Here is a 14,041-nt window from a genome sequence, read left to right on the forward strand (position 1 = left end):
TTAGGCAATGGTTCTCACTACAATTTTCAACATCATGAATCAACTTCCAAATCCAGAACCCTGTTTTGTGCTGTTAAATAGTGAGCTAGATATCTCTGTGCAACACTATGAACTTATTGATCTATTGTTAGCAGCTATGCAAGCAGAGGCATTGCTCCATTAGAAAAACAAAAACAGGTCATTAAAAGGATGGCTAAACAGAATCTGGTCTGCAGGGCTCTCAGAAAGACTTGCCATGACAGCGGGTCCATGGCACTTCAAAGCATAACTGTTTTGATGATGATGGTGATTTATTTCTACCCTGCCCATCTGGCTGGGTTTCCCCAGCCACTCTGGGCGGCTTTCAACAGAACATTAAAAACAGAATAAAACTTGAAACATTAAAAACTTCCCTACACAGGCCTGCCTTCAGATATCTTCTAAAAGTCGGATAGTTGTTTATTTCCTTGACATCTGATGGGAGGGCGTTCCACAGGGCGGGCGCCACTACCAAGAAGGCCCTCTGCCTGGTTCCCTGTAACCTCACTTCTCGCAGGGCGGGAACCGCCAGAAGGCCCTCTGTGCTGGACCTCAGTGTCCGGGCTGAACGATGGGGGTGGAGACACTCCTTTAGGTATACTGGGCCAAGGTCGTTTAGGGCTTTAAAGGTCAGCACCTTTAGACTTTAAATGTTTAAGTAGTTTAATCCCCATTTTAATGTTTTGTTAATAGAAACAACTGTCAACTCAACAGTCAACCAAGCGTCACTTTGAAGAGTTATTTTTCCATTTGTGGCTGCTAATTGAAATAAATCTGGAGAAATCTAACAGTTTTGGAAAACCTAAAACCAAGGGGTAGAAGAGGAAAGAATGATAAATATATCTGAAACATTCAAGTCTCTGCAAATAACCAGGCTAGCATTAATTAGTTTCCAAAAATAAATTCCAGTTGGCAATTTGGGAGCTGTTTTCTTTTGTTGGATTTTGAGAAGATTAGAGAGGCAGAATTTGCCGACATTGGCCCAATTTGCATGTCACAGTAGGCCATGGCTAATGGCATACCATGAACCAGCAACATGTAAGTGCACATTGCATGAATAACAAGCCAGGAAGCTTGGCTTATCATTATGTCAGAACCTGGCATCATAGTTTATTTCTCCCACACAAACCACAATTGTGAAGCCAAGGTTTGTTCTTGGCCTGCTAATCATAGTTTATTCAAGAGAAACAAACCACAAGCCTGGTTTTGACGTTATGACAACCCAACCTTCATGGTTTGCTGCTCCTGCTCATGTGAAGGAAGGAATTAAAAAGGAGCAGTCAGACATTACTATGATGTGCAAACTGGGCCACTGTCCCCTGGTGGTATAGAGGAAAGAAAAGAATGAATAGGGTTTATGTAGAGTCAAGGGAGAAAGAGAAATTGGTTAAACGCAGAGGCAAAGGTAGTTTCATGTAGTTAGGTAGGCTTGCAATTGAGAAGGTGGACTGAAGAGTTCACAGCCTCACGAGCAGCTGGATTTTGAAAGAAGACCGAGTGCAAGATGGCACAATGAACACATTTGGAAAGGGGCATTTATGGGGCAGCAAAAAGAGAACAGGCAGTCATGATAAATAGTAAGCAAGGTTCAGCTGTCTGAAGTGCTGGACAGTGTAAGGCACTCTTGGTATTGAACTCAGGGCAGACAAAAGAAAGCATTTCTTCACACAGTGCCTAGTTAAACTATGGATGATGTTGTGGGGGTCATCAAAAGGGGATTAGCTAAATTCAGGGAGCACAATGCTACCAATGGCTATTAGGCTATGAGCCATCTCCAGGATCAGAGGCTGTTGAAAACCAGCTGCCAGGAAACCCAACAGCAGAATGTTCTCCTTATGGGCTTCCCACAGGTAGGTGGCACGTAGGCTGGTTACTGTGTGGAACAGGATACTGGACTAATTGTGTCTTTGGACTGATGCAGCACAGATTTTCTGATGTTCTTGTGTGATGTATCTCAGCAGGGGTGAAGTAATACAAGGAGCCAATGCAGCTTTTCTTGTCCTTTACACCCTCCAACTTGAGCAGATGGACAGCTTGCCTGGCTAGTGCACTTCTGCTCCAGTCTTCTGAGGCTGACAGATTATACCACAGCATTCCTACACACAACTTTGGATTTTTTTTTTTGTAGTTCTGAAGAGCAATAGCAACCAACAGCACTGTTAAACAAAACGTGCAGTCATTAAAAAAAAGTGTTTTCAAAAGCTCCCTTTCTTCTCCTGGACCACAATTAGAAAATGGGTGCAGGATTATTTAATGACTCCAACTTAGATCTCCTTTTGAAGAGATGCTTTGGCAAACTCCAGTCAAATAGAGCCGCCATCCAGGTTTCTCTGAGGGCAGAAAGCTGCTGATCTTTCATTTTTGAGTGCTTAATCATACCCAGTAAAATGTAAAACCTCAAAACATCCAGAAAGTTGGATGCATTAAGGTGGAGTGAGGGAGCAAGAACTTAAACCGATTCTTACATGGTTTTATTGAGTTTCAGCAGGTATATTTAATAGCTGTTCTGTTTTATACTTTTTTCTTTACTTAAAAGTTACGTGTTGTCCCTTGGTTAGTTATGGTTGGTTTTAGTTCAATGGCAGAATGTCCAGGTGACATTTTAGTTTAGCTATTTATAGCCTACTTTTATGAGCAAGTTGTCTCCAGAAAACAGTAAAATTTCAATAAAACACACAACAATTAAAATACAGCAGCTACTAAAGGAAAGAGCCAAATTAAAATTGGGGTGGGGGGAAATAGTCTTCAGAGCCATGTCTGAAAACTGGCAATCTGGAGCCGTGGTTGGGCTCACTAGGGAGGCCATTCAACAATTAAGGCACCACCACAAAACAGACCCTGCTCCTGATTCCTGTCAATCTTCCCAAGAGGAGAGCCACTGGTGAGACATGGTTACTGTATGGAAATCATTTGGCCAGTTAAGGAGATGACTCAGGGTAGAGAAAAGGGCAACTTTTTATTTTAAAAAAGTAAATAAATTGTAATATGGATGCAGCATGCTTGAGAAGTCCAAAGGTCTATCTCATCCAGCATTCTGTTTCGAACAGTGCTCAGCCAAATGCTCTGGGAAACTGACAAGGTGGTCACCAGGGAAACTGTCCTCCCCCAGCTACTTGACCCCAATGTCTGGCATTCAGAGGGATGCTGCCTCTGCAGATGAAGGATCCACTTAGCTCTTTGATAGGCCTCTGCTCCTCCATGGATCTGCCTAATCTCTTTTTAGTAGTGGGACACAAGAAAGTACTTCTTGCAGAGCATGAGTAATGGTGTCATTTATCAGAGTGTCATGGTAATTGACAGCCATCACAGTGGGAATCAAGAGAACAAGAAGAAGAGTCAAGCAGATGCTGAGTATTTCTCTACCCTGCCTTTTTTTGGATGTGGTTCTGAATTCAGGTTTAAATGGTAACACTTTATTTCAAGTTGGTTTGCATTTCTTATTAAAAGCAGAAGGTTGCATTTTAGCTAACTGAAGGCCTTTTCTTAAAAGTAGCATAGAAATAATAAAATATATCATAAAGCAATATGAAACCATTGTTTACAACAATATAAAATTCATTTGGGAAAGTAATATGTATAATTGGTACGAGATGCCGGTAGAATTCTTTCTTCAGTACTAGCAATGGGACATCTTCCACTGTTACACCCTGTCTAATGGTAGGACCAGCCTTGTTCCCAATCAAGTGTGTATAATAAGATGGCAGCAAACAAGACTTTACTCCTTGAAACATTAGCAGATATAACAATTACAGCATACCAGATACATCAAAACTTAAAACACTAAATCAAAATCCTACTTTTTGGTTGGGCATTAACACCAACCAACCAACCAACCAACCAACCAACCAACCAACCAACCAACCAACCACAAATTCTCCCTTCCTTCCTATTTATTTCCCTTCTAGATATTGACACTTCTTTTAAAGTTACCAAATAAGAGGCCTCTCTCAAAGGCAGAGAAATGCTTGAAAGCTTCAGAAGGAGCCCAAATAAACACACAGAGACAGAGATTTAAGGCAACAGGGGATTTAAAAAAAATTTTTTTTTGCTTCATTCCCACAGACCACCATCGTTGAAGAGTTTTGCTAGAGCCAGGAAGTGGAGATGAAATATCTCCCAATATGCCTTGTACAATCCCATCAGCGCTCTCTCTCTCTCTCTCTCTCTCTCTCTCTCTCTCTCTCTCTCTCTCACACACACACACAGAGAGAGAGAGAGTGCTTCCTTCCCCAAACTGAAAGATTAAAGATACATTATGTAGGTGAGTAATTGATGGAGATCTGCTGGCGTCTCTCATCCATGGGTCATTTCACACAGGAAAGTTGTTGATGCCCTGGGCAGTTCAAATGACTGAACCTAGAACCAAAGACCCGTGGGTCTGGAGATATGTATAGTAAAAATGCTGCAATCTTTGTGATTTGCACAGTATGTTCTATTATACAGTATGCTATGTTATATATCTGTATTTTATAGAACTTTGTAAGTATTATTAATTACTATTATTTTGCAATTCAGATTTTTATTTAATTTGAAGAATGACAGGCAGGCAAATCTGTGTGACAAATTATAATACATATGACATACTGCTAAACAGCTGAGGGTCCCAAGGCTCCTCCAGATAGCATATTTATTAAGCACTCATCTCAATTTGCTTGCACAAAGCTTACGCAATTAGATTATATCCAGCCTTTATTGAGCATAAGTTTTGATTTGTAGGGCAGTTGTACAACAATGAACACTCATTTTGATTTGCTTGTGGGATGTTTATACCCCTTCCTGTTCATTTGTGGTTCATCTCACACTTTTGATTTGTAGGGCAGTTGTACAACAATGAACACTCATTTTGATTTGCTTGTGGGATGTTTATACCCCTTCCTGTTCATTTGTGGTTCATCTCACACTTTTCAATGCATTTCCCCATCACTTTTCTAACAAAAGAAAATCAAATCTGTTTCTTTTTAGTGGATTTCTTGTACTAGGACAACAAAACAGTCTGGAGGCACCTCTAATAACTAAGAAACAACATAATCTAATTCGCATTCTCAGAAACAGCCACTAACTCACTGCAATACTCACTCTTCACTCTGCTGCTGGATAATCAGTATATTATCTAGCTGATAATTAATTATCCTTAAATAAAAGTCACTATGTCACTTGTAGGGAGTGTGCGCATTTGAACCTGGCAACCAAAATACAGGGATAAGGGCATCCCGAACAGGTGTATGTGTGGTGTGGTTCAGCCTAGTGGGGGATTTGTGTGTATTGCAGTTCCTTCACTCTTCATTGGCCATGCCGCCTCCACCGGCCTTTGACCGAGTCCCTTTGCCAGAACCTTGCTACTGGTCTTCCCTCTTTTCCTTAACTAACTTCCTGGACTGCTTTTCTGGCCTTGGCCGCTGCTTGGCACGGACTCTGACATGGATTCTCTTTTGGCTCTGCTTCGTCCACCCTGACTAGATTCCGTTGTTTGTCTGTGACATCACTCCAGGAACATCCCTCTGGCTTTCAGCACTCAGAACAGACAGGATTCCGCTATGCTAACATGGAATCCTAATTTCCTATGTGATGCTTAAAAAGCATGTTTTGCATTTTGAGCCTAATGCAGCTAAATGGACTAGAGCATACATTATTTTCATGTTATTTATTTTTCAAATGGCTCTCTTCCACTTTTACATCCCACAGCAATACTCACGTGCCTTAAAAAAGAAAATAGTGCAAGAATGACTGGAGTGCCATACATGTTAAAAACAGGCATTATTGTGTTGTCAAAGACACAAGAATCATCTAATGCAATGCTTTGTTTCAAGGAAGGACCAATTTACCCAACAGTCTCTCCACAGATCAAATTAAACAATCTAGATTGCAAAATGCTACAATTAGGTCCAGTGCCACCATCTGGCACCCTCAGACATAAGCTGTAGCCACGGCACCCTAGCGGGGCCCAACTAGTACTGACATTTACCCTTGCCCCCACACTTGGTGACAGTGAACAGTCATTTCCCACAATGCCCTAGGAATGCCCATTGTAGGGAGGCTCTGGAGCATTGTGGGGAATGTATATGGCCACCTTCTACTGTCAGAAAGCCTGCAGATGGTGGCCCGCTTATGTAGGAAGGAGCTCACCAGAAAACACTTTGCCAAGGGTTCCTTCAAACCTAGAGATAGCCTTGCTACAAAGACTGCCTAAAGTTGGTCAATTGATGGTCCAAGGACCACCTGCAACCCTCAGACTAATTTTAATATAGGTAAGGGAAACCTACAGACAGACAGACAGACAGACAGACAGACAGACAGACAGACAGACAGACAGAAGAACAGGAGAGGATGGAAACAGAGGAGAAACCAAAATGGATGGCACAATGAGAGGACAACAGAGAAGTGACCTTTGCAAGAGATCAATTCAGACCACTGGCAAGAGCAATCTGTCCCTCCCCTTGTCATGTTTGACCAGCCCCTCAAGCTTGGACAATGACCTGGACAAGGAGCAATTCATCCATCCCTACCAGATTTATCCAGGCCAGAAGACCTGCATGTTCTGGATTTCCCTGGATTCAGAATATTCACATCCAGGACAGTCCTCATCAACTCCATGCTGTAAAACAAGGCCCTTAAAGGTGAAGACAGCTCCTCAAAGGGGACAGGGCCAACAGACTTGGATCTGTGCATGATGAGGAGCAGAACTTAGAAGTTGTTGGGAAGTTTTTAATGTATTTCTTTTTCTTCTTTGTTTTTATTGTATTTCTGTGGGGCTTTTCCATCTGTCTGTTGGGTTGCAAGCTGCTTGAGGTGTATGGGGTGTTAGGGGAGGGGTAATATCTCCGGTGGGGAACACATCATACTCTTTCTGGGTTAGTTTGTCCACCTTTGGTCCCCACCCTGCACTCAGCTCCCACCTATGGCTCCTAGTAGCTGTCAACATGTGACTGCGGCCACACCCTGGGAACAACTTTGACTGTCTCAAACCCTCAGAGAGTTAGGGACTTCTCCTGCATGTGTAGACAGTCTCTGGCAGATTGAATGGACAAGACCAATAGTGGGTCCAACGGTCAAGAAGGCAGTTTCTGTTTGTGCTGTAGGGGCAGGTGGGGCTTGTCAACCTGGGAAGGTAGCCCATCTAAGAGAAGGAAAACTCAAACCCTAAACCTCAACTGCCTTGTAGGGTATCTTTGGGAGAAGAAAAGACTAAGGCGTAAACACGACATGCCTCCTTCTGGCAACTCATGCAGCTAAGCTGGTACCGAACGTATTACTCTGCTTTCCTTTGGATCACATCAGCGAGGCCGAGAGGGAGGTCATGTCATCTGGGCAGCCCAACTCCATACATACACACTGCCCAGGCTTACACCCTGTGGAGGTCACTTTGGTGCAGCTAATGCAGTAAAAACAACATGGGAAGCAGCAGTTATGAGCTACCAGTTTCTGCAGCCGCAGCAGGTGCTACAATTCTACACTATTTTGACTTCACCTCTAGAGGAGCACTCCATTGTCTCTTGATATGGACAGATACCAACAACAACAACAAAAATATGCCCTTAGTTCAGACAACTGGGAAACAACTTCCAGCACTCCTTTCTCTCATTACATCCACACGGCCGTGTTGTTCTGCATGTACATTATGAAGAGTTTTTGAATATAGAAGAAGTGGGCTTCTCTCGAAGCTTGGAAAAGCAGCTGCTCCCCAGATAACAATGGTGCAGGTGCTTGGATGCAGGCCACATGAGAGGCCTCACCCTTGTCAGAATGAAACATGTTCCCCTGACACTTTTTAAACCCTGTAATCCGCTTCTTATCCATCATCACACAGTGTTTTAAAACAGTCTTGGGACGGATAAACTGGGTGCCGCAGAAAGATTTATGAGGAAATAAGCCTCTGTGATACCCTGGTTAGTGTTATATAGGGAGCTGAGCCCACTTGGGCAGGAGAGTTAAGCAGATGGGACATAATACTATGAAATGAAGAAAAGAAAAAAGACAACCCAACCAACCAAATGCATTGTGAGTGGAAGAAATCATTCCAGGGTCCAGAAAGGAGAAAATGCTTTTGCTGGCTACATATTACTCTAGCCTTGCCTAAGATTAAAAACAACAACAACAACACCACACACACACACACACACACACACACACACCACTTCCAATGTTACTTGAGAGTGCTTTCCAAGGAAGCCAGCTTGTACATTCATTTTCGCGTGGGATTCAATCACATATCAGCAAATTCTGGTAGTGCAATCAAAGTAGATTTGGAGCTCTTGTGTAACAAAACTGATTCCCCCCCCCTAAACCTGAACTTTTTATAATAAGGAAAGTGGTGGAAAATGCACTGGAAAGTGTAAAATAATAATTGTTTGACATGTTTTCTAACCTCTTCACAAACATAAGAACGAATGCCCAATACACAGTGAAGAAACAAATCAGAATACATCCTCAAGAAACAAGTTGTTTAGAGAAGTTTGCATGTGCACGAAAGCTCATACCAAGAACAAAAATAGTTGGTCTCTAAAGGTGCTACTGGACAATTTTTTTATTTTTTTATATATTTCTAATGTTTTATCGTGTTTTTAATATTCTGCTGGGAGCCGCCCAGAGTGGCTTGGGAAAGCCAGTCAGATGGGTGGGGCATAAACAATTTTATTATTATTATGTTTTCTGGAAACAACCTCAGATGATGAAGTGAAAACTCAAGTGATGAGTGGATGAAGCCTGAGCATCAATGGCATAAGAACATTTGTGCCCCACATTGCATTCCACTTTTCAGTGTTTCATGTTCTGAAGGTCAGTGCTCAGAGATATATGAACATATGATGTGGTTGGAAAAAATGCTTTCTAATTACAGAAAAATTTGGAACTCAGCTTCCTTTGTGTGGGGTTGGGGAGAGTAGCACCGATTTCAGATGCAGCTGCTAAGCAAAATTTCCATGGGGGTGATATTTTTCTCTCTCTTCCCACCAATTTTTGTTTTACCAGACTTGGATCTCTGACAATTACACTATACATTCACATGTGGAAGGGCTTCATGCTTCAGCGGTTGATTTTCTTGACGCACGCATGAAGAAAGGGTTCCTAATAAAATTATTTATGTGGACACTAGATACTTCCAGATGTAAAAGCCCTTTCTTCTGAACCCCAGACATCATTTGGAGGAACAAGTAGCTCTTTACAAGTTAGGATTTCATAGGAAGGCACACAGAAAGGACCCTGGAATTCTGCAGAGATGTTTTTATTGTGAGTGCGCACAGGAGGTGCTGAATACTTTAGCAAAAGCCACGGATCCCCACCCCCCAGTCCAACCATGGCGCTACAGCTTTTGTAGAATTATTTGCATCTTATTTCTCATATTTATAATATTTTATTTAAAAAAATATTTTCTTAGTTTACAAAAGTACGTGCATTGTCTCTTTTCCCAGGTTGTATACATATAATCCAAGGCATTGGTGTTGTATCCAGAATAAGGTTGGGAAAGAGCATAGAGAGGGGAGAGGAATTCATAATATTTTTTTAAACCTATCTTTCAGATGCCTATGCATTCAAGGTGGCTTGCATCAATAAAAATTACAGAACCACAATAAAACCACGGCATCAGCAAAATGTAACAGGTGCCTGCCTGTATGACAGATAAAGCAACCATCCAATCAAAACATTTTTTCCCTACCTCGCAGGGCAAAAGCCTGCTGGAACAGATAGGCTTTAACTAGCTGGTAGAAAACAGCAAGAGTGGGAGGAAATGAATAGCTAAACCTCATGCAGTACAGGGTTCCACTGTAAGAAGATAGTCACCAATGTTGCTTCCACCAAAAGCTAATGGTTTGGAAGAAGATAGAGTATCAAAACTAAGGGTTTATCCACACTCTGCTCTTCACAGGCACAGTCTGCAATTTAAAGCTCTGTGTCCAAGCACACACCCCCAGGAGCTTTCTACACAAAAACTTGTCCTTTAAAGCTCAATCAGAGCAGAAACCCAAATTGACGTTGCTCCAATTCAGCTTTAAAGAGTGGGTTTTCATGGTAAGCTCAGGACACAAACAAATGCTCAGACACAGTGTTAAAGTACAGACCTGGAACTAGCAGGGCAAAAGATAAGGGTGGATAAGCTCCAAATTCTCACAAGCACCACTCAAGTAGTAGCAGTTGCTAGAGCCCTAAGGTCATTATTATTTCTTTTTAAAGCATTTCTACCTCAGAAAAGACTCACAGAGGAGCTTCCAGATTATTTAATAATCAAAAACAAAACACTGCCCCTACCCTCAGACAGCAGTTTCCCCCAGCCTTATCAGAGATGCTGGGGATCTTAAGCAGGTCAGGCAGCTGCTCTACCGCTGGGCACAACAGCCATCTGGGAAAGAAACAAAAATGTGAGAGGAGTAGCTAACTCAGACCCAAGGTTTTAAAGTTACAGAGTTCTTATCATAACCAGCTGAGATGAGAACAGTTCAGGGAGAAGAGAAACTGAAGGGAGGGTCAGAAAGTAGACTGTGGACAATATAGCAGTGAACTGTAAGGGAGACGCAGAGATCTAAATAGAGACCATTATTTGTATTTATTTTTTATTGAGATTTGTCATGGCCAATGGCTAGTACAATAAAGTTATTTGGATTGGTTGGATTACAGGAATACATTCTATATGCAACTACTTTAGAAGAGTCTCCGAAAACTGCAACTGGTTCAGATAGCTGCTGAAAACTTACTGGGACCCCTTTACACTGAACCTGTGACAGCTGCACTGGTTACCCGTTCACAATTCAATATACTGGCGATTAGCTTTAAATCCCTAAATGGAGGTTGCCAGATATTGGGAACCTGCGGCCTTCCAGATGTGGCTGGACTCCAGCTCCCATCAGCCTCAGCCAACATGATCAATAGACAAGGACAATAGAAGTTTTAGTACAGCAACATCTGGAGCACAGAAGTTCCCCATCACTGGTGTAGATCCAAGGACTGCTTCCTACCATGCTATCCTGCCTGCTCCCTAAGATCTGAAGGAAGTTCCTTTCCCTGTGTCCTGTATAGAGTGAAAGCATGTAAGAGTGGAACAAGACAGAGGGCCTTTTCAGTGGCTTTACATACTGCACAGGTAATACAGTCTTCCACCCACTGCCACATCCCTCATTGTTTTTGCTGGTTTACTGAAGACTGTTTTATACTAGCAAATTGCTTTATGTTATTTTGTAATTGTAACTGCTTTATTTTATTTTATAAAAGCAATGTCTTATGTTGTAAGATGTTACAAGTGGCATCTTTATTCTACAAGGTAGGAAATGAAAGTTTGAATAAAATTAATACATAACATTTCCCCACTGAACACCTGCCTATTTGCTTTCTCCCTCTTAAGGGTTCCAAATGTAAACATGAATCCGAAAACTGGGAAAGGAAGGAGGAGATATGAAGAGATCTTGTCCACTTCTGAGTATTTACAATTTAGGTGCTGGCTAGGTTCTTATGTCACATGGAACCAAGCACAAGGAACCTCAGGCCTGGGGGTAGAATATAGCCCTCAAAAGCCTCTCTACTTGGACTGGAGGATTCTCCAGTATCACACTTCCCCTCAAGCTACCCCTGCTCTCTCCAGGCCATGTCTCTCACTGGCCCTGCTTTGCACCCTTCCTTGGGTGTTTTTGCCTGGCTGGCATTCAGAATAAAAGTGGCAGACAGGGAAAGAATGAAACACCCACATGCATTTGAATGGCAGACGTTCATGAGTTTGGAAATAAATCAGAGCTGGAAGTCAACTGCTTTAAATCTGTTATGCACTTGAATCTGTCTGTTGCAAAGCAGAACTGTTTGTTTTCTAACATTGAATTTGTGCCCTGCCTCACAGAGGGATGGTGGTCGATGCCTGGGAGCTGTAAATGGATTTTTAAAAAATAATCAAGCCAAACAATAAAAGCACAGATTTGCTCAACACTGAACTAAGATGTGAAAACCAGGGCTACATGGATAAACCAATATTCTCAGCACAAATTATATGTTTCCAGAGGGAGAATACAATACAGTACTTCTTTAAAAACAAACAACAACAACAACTCTATCTCCAAAAACATTGTTATTTGTTTTTGCCTGGAATGCCATCTTCTTTTGCTTTGGTGTCATTTCCACCTTTTTTGGGGGGATTTCCCTCTTACACACTACATGAGCCCAGACAATCAGAGATCAGATTGTGAATGATGTGATGTCATGTCCAGATTTAGCTACATAATAACATCTGAGGACAAATTAAGCCAACTGATATTGAGAACATTACTGAACAGGTCTCATGGGTGATGCCAGTCAATCAGATGCCTACTTCCTTTACTCCAGAGCAGCTGAATAGTAAAGGTAAAGGGACCCCTGACCATTAAGTCCAGTCGCAAACGACTCTGGGGTTGCGGCACTCATCTCGCTTTACTGGCCAAGGGAGCTGGCGTACAGCTTCCGGGTCATGTGGCCAACATAACTAAGCCACTTCTGGCGAACCAGAGCAGCGCACGGAAACACTGTTTACAGGAGCCAAGTGACTAGCAAAAGAGAAAGCTACTGAACATTTTCACAAAATGACCCCTTTTTCATCTCCACCATAAATGAAACCAGATTTCCAGATTCACACATAAGATTTCACATCATCCTGTAGCCGACTTTCCAAAACACTGCAGTAAAAATATGACCAGTGTTCGAAACTCCCATTGTTCTAGGCACATTTTGCGACAGGGAATTTAATTAGTGCAAGCAGTTTCTGAGCTCTGGGTGCATTACTGCGCCTAAGATTTCAGATTAAAACAGCAGAGTAGAAGGGAAGGAGGACCTTTTTTTTGCCTCCCCACCTCCAGCAACTCTGAAGATTGGAGGAAGAGACCCTTTTAAGAATATTAGGGGGATGGATAGGGGAAAGACTAGACCCTGTGAAAAATGAAAACAATTATCTTAGCTACAGTTCATCAAGAACCCACCTAGACAATCCGTTGTTGCACCCATAACCTAGGTTTAAGGTTCCATTTAGCTCCTAGCTTTCACATCTTAACTCCTAACACTGAATATGACAGTATAAAAGAAGTAGAAGAACCTGGAGAGACAACTAAAACATAGAAATAGAAATAGAATAGAAATACTTTATTGTCACTGTATCACTTGTCTACAGTGAGATTAAACGAGCCCCCCATCCCCCCCAATCTCTCAGTCATTGTTACACTCTGGGTGCTGTCGTACAACCACCAACCCTGAACGTCAGCTGCAATGTTGCTGTCTTCCATTCAGCAGCCTCATGGCCCATGGGTAGAAACTGTTCTTTAACCTGTTGGTGCGGCTTATCATGCTTCTATATCTCCTGCCCGAGGGCAGGAGATTCAAAAGGTGCTGGCCAGGGTGTGGGTCATCCCTGAGAATGTTCCTCGCTCTTCTGAGGCAACGGTCTCCCACGATAACATCTAGCGGACTCTACGATATTGTGTGCTGTCTTCACCACCCTCCGTAGGGACTCTCTGTCCATGGCTGTCAAACCAGCATACCACACTGTAATGCAGTATGAGAGAACACTTTCTATCGTGGACCTTGTTCTTTTGCAAGACCCTAAGGAAATGAAGTCTCTGTTGGGCCTTCCTAACCTCCTGGGCTGTATTGACCTTCCAAGTTAGGTCTTCACTAAGATGGACTACCAGGTATTTAAAGGAAGAGACTCTCTCCACATAGCCCCCCCCCCCGATATACAACGGGGCTAGCTGCCCCCTCTTCCTCTGAAAGTCCAACACCATCTCCTTTATCTTGCCAATGTTTCAGTGCACTATGTGGATACCTTTTGAACCTCCCCCCTGTATGCAGATTCGTCTCCGCCTGTAATTAAACCCATTATGGTGGTGTCATCAGCAAACTTAATAATTGCAGTAGATGGGTCAGATGAAATGCAATCATATGTATACAACGAATACAGGTATGGACTTAACATGCATCCCTGTGGAGTGCCAGTGCTGAGCTTCAGGGAGGTAGATGTAACAGGTCCAATCCTCACTCTTTGTGTCTGATCTCTCAGAAAGACTTTAATCCAATCACAGATGTTAGAAGA

The 14,041-nt window shown here is 42.4% G+C and overlaps 1 protein-coding gene across 1 annotated transcript in view; it reads right to left on the bottom strand.

Moving 5' to 3' along the window:
- The window catches only part of COL8A2 (collagen type VIII alpha 2 chain), a 109,641-nt gene extending 98,834 nt beyond the window's left edge, over positions 1–10,807 (bottom strand). The window contains exon 1 of the mRNA XM_060275817.1: positions 10,258–10,807. The gene's annotated coding sequence lies outside the window, so the exon portion shown is untranslated. The remainder of the gene's footprint in view (positions 1–10,257) is intronic.
- Between the last annotated feature and the right edge of the window lie 3,234 nt (positions 10,808–14,041).

This window comes from Zootoca vivipara, chromosome 6 (assembly GCF_963506605.1).
Source record: "Zootoca vivipara chromosome 6, rZooViv1.1, whole genome shotgun sequence".
NCBI lineage: Eukaryota > Metazoa > Chordata > Lepidosauria > Squamata > Lacertidae > Zootoca > Zootoca vivipara.